At 53.2% G+C, this 6000-nt stretch overlaps 1 protein-coding gene across 1 annotated transcript in view; it reads left to right on the top strand.

The window, feature by feature from the left end:
- The first annotated feature begins 890 nt into the window (after positions 1-890).
- The window catches only part of THSD4 (thrombospondin type 1 domain containing 4), a 583467-nt gene continuing 578357 nt past the window's right edge, over positions 891-6000 (top strand). Inside the window, exon 1 of the mRNA XM_074328210.2 lies at positions 891-1150. The gene's annotated coding sequence lies outside the window, so the exon portion shown is untranslated. The remainder of the gene's footprint in view (positions 1151-6000) is intronic.

Here is a 6000-nt window from a genome sequence, read left to right as displayed (position 1 = left end):
AATGTGGCCCCACATTAGGAGTCAAGAAACTGGGCTCCAGTAACTTTGCTGCCATGAATTAGCTGTGTAATTTGGGTCATGACCTCTTTGGGACAATATTTCCCAATTAGTAAAAAGAAGGGCCTGGCTATACAGATCCCAGTTTGATGACGCTGATGACGACGATGATGATTTTGTTTTTTCTTCCCACACAATATCACCCTGAAAAAGACGAGAAGCACTGCTGGCGGCTCTGGCTGTCAGGAGATGTGTTTTCTCTCTCCTCTGGGTTGTCTAGCCCTAGTTGGAATTTGAGGACTCTTGTGCTTTTGTCTTGTGCTTTTGGAGGCTCCCAGTGAGGCTCCCCTTGTGTGTGAGTATGTGAGTGGGTGTGACTGTATGTGCCCTTTCGACCAGGGATCTTCCTTCTCTGGCCTTAGAGTCACTGCCTTCTCTGCTCTGGCTCACCGCACAATTTTTCTTGCTGGCTCCCTGTTTCAGCCTCAGCCCCATCCTGTCACAGCCAGAATGGTAGTTCCAGAAGACGAGGAGGCCCATGTCCTCCTGTGCTTCAGTCTGTCAGTGATTCCCACAAACCTCAGGGTAAGATTCACGTGGAATTCAAGGCCTCTACCTTCTGGCCCTCGCCTACCTCCTGGTCGTGCCTCTCACTTGGCCAGGGCTGGCCCGCCCAGACCACTCTTCATTCCACTCTTGCCACCCTCCTGCCTTCGTTGCCTCTGTCTAGACTGTCCTCCTATGTACAGGCTGGTACCCAGAGATCAGCCTCTCTCATTCTTTAAGGGGCCCCTCCGGAATCTCAGGTGTGGATTGAGGGCCGGTCCTTCCCGAGGCGGCCGCCAGGGGGCGGCAGGAGCGACTCCAGATGACAGCAGGAGGCCGCGAGTGGGGGAGGGAGGAGGGACGGAGGGAGCGCGGGTCCCGGCTCTCCGGATCCCAAACTCCGAGCCAGAGCTTTCCGCGCGCGCCCGAGCCGCTGGCCGCCCGCGCAGCCGGACACGGAACCGGGGCTCAGCGGGAGCCGGTGCAGGGAGGGCGCGGGGCGGCGGCGGCCGTCCATGCGGCGGGCTCGGGCTGCCCAGCTCCGGGAACCACGCGGGGCGAGGTGAGGCGAGGCGGCCGCCGGCCGCTCCGGGACGCGGACCGCCAGGTGAGCAGAGCCGCCCGCGCCCCGCGCCCCCTGCTCTCTGCCTGCGCGACCCCGACCTGGCCCAGCCCCTGCCGCCTCTCTGGCTCCCTCTGGACCGCGGGGCGGGCGGGCGGGCGGGCGCTCGGCGGCCGGGCGCAGTGGGTGTGTCCGGGGCGCCGCGGGGCTGCGCCCGCACGGGGCTCGGGAAGCCAGCCGCGCCTGGTCCGTGCCGACGGCTGCGCTTCCTTCCCTCTCTTCCCTTCCTGGAGGATTTGTTCTGTTCCGCCGGCGCCCACACTCACCCCTCCGCCCTCCAACTCTGAAACTCTAGGGACCGTCAACCTCGGCCGTCCTGGAGTCGCGGCCCGCGCTCTCTGGGTCTCGGGAGAGGGGACCGGGGAGTCCACAGCCAGCCCGTGCGCCCCCACCCCAGCCTCGCCTCCCTCCAGCTCTGGGCTGGAGGGCTAGCTGGTCAGCTCTCGGTCGGCGCGCCCCGAGCCCCAGCCTGGGGCCTCGGCCACTCTGTTTTCTAGAAAGCCTCAAATCCGTGTGTGTGTCTCAGCTAAGCCGCGGCAACCCTGTGCCTGTGGGAGCCGGAGTGGATGAGTGGTTTCCGCCAACTCTGGACACTTCCCTGAGTGCAGCCCAAGTACCTGCAGTCCCTTGGCGCACTCATAGAATTAGCTTTTACAGAGCTAGCTCACCTTGGGGCTTTAGGGATCTGTGAGTTAATATTTTTCACTTTGAAATAACATCAGCCCTAACTTGGGAAGGGGCTTTCAGATTGTTCTCAGGCCCACTTAGCATCTGGAATTTGTGGGGCTGGTGTTTCCTAAGCAGTCCACACTCAGCCCGGCGCCCCACAGCCTCCACTACTGCCTATTAAATGTACTTGCGTCTCTTCCCGTCTCCTTTGTGACCCCCCCACGCGTGTTTCACCCCTTCGCAGGCAGTAAGTGAATCTGAAGTCTTGGACCTGAGTAGCTGAGCGATCATGGAATGCCTTTTGGGATTTGGAGTAAGAGAAATAGAGACCCAGGAGAGGTCTAAGGAATGATCTTGTCCAACTGTAGTTCCACAGCGGAAGGCACCCAGACCCTGAAGAGTCTAAAGATTTCTTTCAGAGATCACACAGCACTTACAACCCGCATAACCAGCACGTGGCTTCTACTTCATTGATAAAGGTGATGAAGTGGATCTTACTGGGTCTCAATATACAAAGAAGCAAACATTTAAAAAATGTGATTTAAATCGAGTACCCCTCAATTCCTATAGATTTTTGTTGGCACTACAGTTGAATTCCTTTAGAAAACAAAATCCTCCCCCGGGAGTTAATTCAAGGAAGCAGATGGGAGTCCTGGGACTTTCCTATAAACCTTTGCAGGGCTGGAGCAGGGGTTTCCCGGAGGTCCTGGCCTGGGAAGTGAGAGTGGGTGATCAGCAGACTGGGGCACTTACTGAGTAAGCCACAGTCAGGCAGGCCTCTTGTAGGGAGGGCTGACGGCTTGAGCTCATGTGATCTGCATGCCCAGCCCTGAGCAGGGGACCAGGCTGGTCTTATATACATCTCAGTCTCCCCTGCCATGAAGAAAAGTTTCTAACTGACTTTTAGGAAAATAAAATAAAATACAACCCAGAGTTGGGGAATAAGAGCAGGGTTGGAAATTCTGATTTGGAGGTGTTGTGGGTTTGTTTTTGTTTTGCCTAGAAATGCTTGTTGTGATCACAATCAATTATCCTAGAGAGAGGCCAGGTATTGCCCCTCTCTTTCTCGGCCCCCCACATTTCTCTTGTGGCACCACCTTTCTCCCAGTTGTCCAGGAATCTCAATGTTTGAGCACCCCTATTGCCCCATCCCATTACCCATATTTGTAGCTTATTACCAAATCCCTTCCACATTCTTTTGTGATATCACAGAAAATTATTTTCTATTTCCATTCCCTCTGCCCCCACCTTATGTCCAAATGACAGTAATAATCTCCCCTCTTGACTCCTGGCCATGAGTCTCTTTCTTCATTTTAATCCATCTTTGTTCATGCTGACAGATTAATATTCCTAAAATTCTGATTTCACCACATCATTCCTCTTAAGAAATCACAATGGGTCCCCACTATTCACTTCTATTTCATTTGTCTCCGGTAGATTTTTTGAGCATCTGCTGTGTGCCAGGGACTGTTGCTATGTGCTGGGGCTTAAAGGAAGAACAAGACAATATCCTTGCCCTCAATTTGTTCACAGGCTAGCAGATGATTAATTGCCACTTTGGAGATAAAGAGACATAAAGAAATAACCACAAAACAATGTAAAATATTGGGGGTGTGCAAAGCTTCAGGAGCCACAGACGAGGGAGACATTTTTTTCTGCATGGGAGGAGCTAAGAAAATTACAGCTGGGCTTTGAAGTATGAAGAGGAGTCCAAGGAGATGGAAAAGGCTGGAAGGAGGGAGGGCATGCCAGGTAGAGGGAAGAGCTTGAGCAAAGACCTAGAGATGTGACCGTGCTGTTATGGATAGGGTTGATCCAAGGTCATTCTTCATCTGGGCATTTAAAACTTGTCTTAATTCCAGTCTCCTTTATTGACCCAAGAATACCCCGATTTTTCTCTCCTAAAACTCTTCACTTACCCAGTCTCTTTATTGTGGTCTTGTATGCCCCCCACCCATAGCTCAGAAATGCAGGTTTCCATTCCATTAATTTAAAGTTTGCCAGGAAGTGCATCCCAGCCTTCTTGCATACGTAGCCCTGTTCCCTGGACCCACCTTCTGTGCTGTCCTTCATTCTTTGCCGTGACTCTGTGTTCAGCCTGGACATGCCCTAGTGGGCGAGCCTCCTGGCCTCTCTTCTTTGGGCCCCTCCAAGGCGGGCAGCATAGTACCCACTTGTTACCAGGACCAGCAAACTTGAAAATATGACTTGACTGGGTTTGGCCTCCCATCCCACTTTTCCCATCTTTCCCCTCTTTTCTCCCCATTTCCTACCTTGTAGCTTTCTTTTCGTGTGTGATTGTGTTATTTATTTGTGTATGTGTGGATGTAAAGGTTTCATGTGTCTATTGACTGCCTTATCTGGGAAAATAATGGATTAGAAATATTACAGGCTGACGCTGGGGGGGGGGGGGCTTCAGTGGGAGGCTCTTGCTTTAGGCTGCTCTTCTGACTCTGGCTGCCTTTCAGGAACTGCCCCCTCCCCCCCTTCAGGACCTGTGCACTGATGCAGGGACATCCCTCATCTCCCCGGCCCGTTTTGCCCTTTCTTTCCCCAACCCACCAAAACCCACTTCTCTGGTTTCTGGATCCTCGCTGGCCTGATGAACTGACTCATTGAGGTCCTGTTTACTGAGCGCTGCTGTGGGCTGTGCTCGGTGCTTGACTCCTTTGTGACCCGGCATGGGTGTCCCAGCACCCATGACAGAGACATTGTCACCCCCATTTTAGGAGGAAGAAGACTCTGGGTCACTTGCCTGAAGTTAATAGCTCAGGTTTTGAACCTAAATCTAGAATCCAGCTCTCTGAGTCTGTTGCTCTTTCCACTATATCATTCTTTCCTGAAAGGGTTGTCTTTGGAACATCTGAATCAGAGTTAGGATCTGGTGAAAAAAGAAACAAAAAAACCAAACGGATTCCAGGGTGGAGGCAGAGCCCCAGAGTTGGCATTTTTAGGATTGTCTCAGGTGATTCTTTGGCAGGCTCAGGTTTGAGAACCACTGCCCTAGGCTGCCTTTACAAGGAGGTGCTAGAGTTACTAAGCCTTTCATCCCAGGTAACATTTCCTGTTTACCGGAGGCCTTCGCTTGGACTCTGAGCAGTGCCCAATGGAGCATCACGGCCCAGGCTGGGTGGAGAACTCTCTTTTGGTCAAAGGGATCTTCCATTTGGTCCTGAAAGCATCCTCCTCACCCCCAGCCCTCCCCACAGAGGCATGGAGGCCCTGCCCCCTTCAGGCTCCCTGGGAATTTCTTTCTGGGTCTGAGCAAGTGCTGAGGGAGAAGGATCAGGGTGAGTTGGTTCTGGAGCCCCAGATTTCCTGGGGTAAGAAATGGGCCGCGACTCCCCAAATAGGGCTAAATGTGTCTTGCCAGCCACTCCCTCCCTCCAGGCCTGGTGAGTTGCACTTCCTTCCCCAGATGGGGTTTGGATATTGACACATTTCCCTCATTCTAGAAGCCTTTATTTTGCCCCTCTCCGATCCCCAGCCTCAGTTTCCCCATCCGTAACAAAGGGATGGCCAAAGCCTGGAGGGCAGTGTGGGGACCAGGGCGTAGGCATGCAGGGCTCAGTGTCATCCTCATCGCATCCCTTATCCACTGTGTACCTGCTCGGTGCTGGGCAGACCAGTGCTACTCAGTATATGTGCTATAGAAAAAATATATAATCTCGGGCCCCCTCAGGTCCAGGGGTGTTGGACCAGGGTTGTTTAGACAAAGGGCTATATATTGCAACCTTATATTGAAACCCAGCAAATGAACACCCCTAGCTGTGCAGCAATAATCCTGAATTCTCCATTCAACATTCCCTCCCCCACCCAGCTTCCCTTTAGACTCCTCCAAAAAGGACCTAAAAAACAAGTAGGCAGCAGTTTTCTTTATTGGTCATTAGTTGTCGTAGGACAGTAATCTTTTCCTACTTATCTCTTCTTTTTACCTAATTTTTCAACTAAACGTTGTCTTCTCTGAGGCGCTTTGCCGAAGCTGATGGCTTAGGTGGTACCCTGGCAGTGTTCTCCCTTAGCCCCTCTCCTGGTGGGCATGGGCCAGAGGACAGAGGGCTGGGCTGCACTGTGGTGTCTTGTCCCAGAAGGGTGGCACTGGGTGGGTCACAACCTGGGGCGGGCAGAGGCGGGCCTGCCCCACCCTCCAGTCAGCTGGCTGCCTG

The sequence above is a fragment of the Rhinolophus sinicus genome, chromosome 3 (assembly GCF_057876585.1).
Source record: "Rhinolophus sinicus isolate RSI-liver-muscle chromosome 3, RSI-T2T, whole genome shotgun sequence".
Classification (NCBI taxonomy): Eukaryota; Metazoa; Chordata; class Mammalia; order Chiroptera; family Rhinolophidae; genus Rhinolophus; species Rhinolophus sinicus.
The sequence above is the reverse complement of the archived record's forward strand: the minus strand, read 5'-3'. Positions and strand labels throughout refer to the sequence as shown.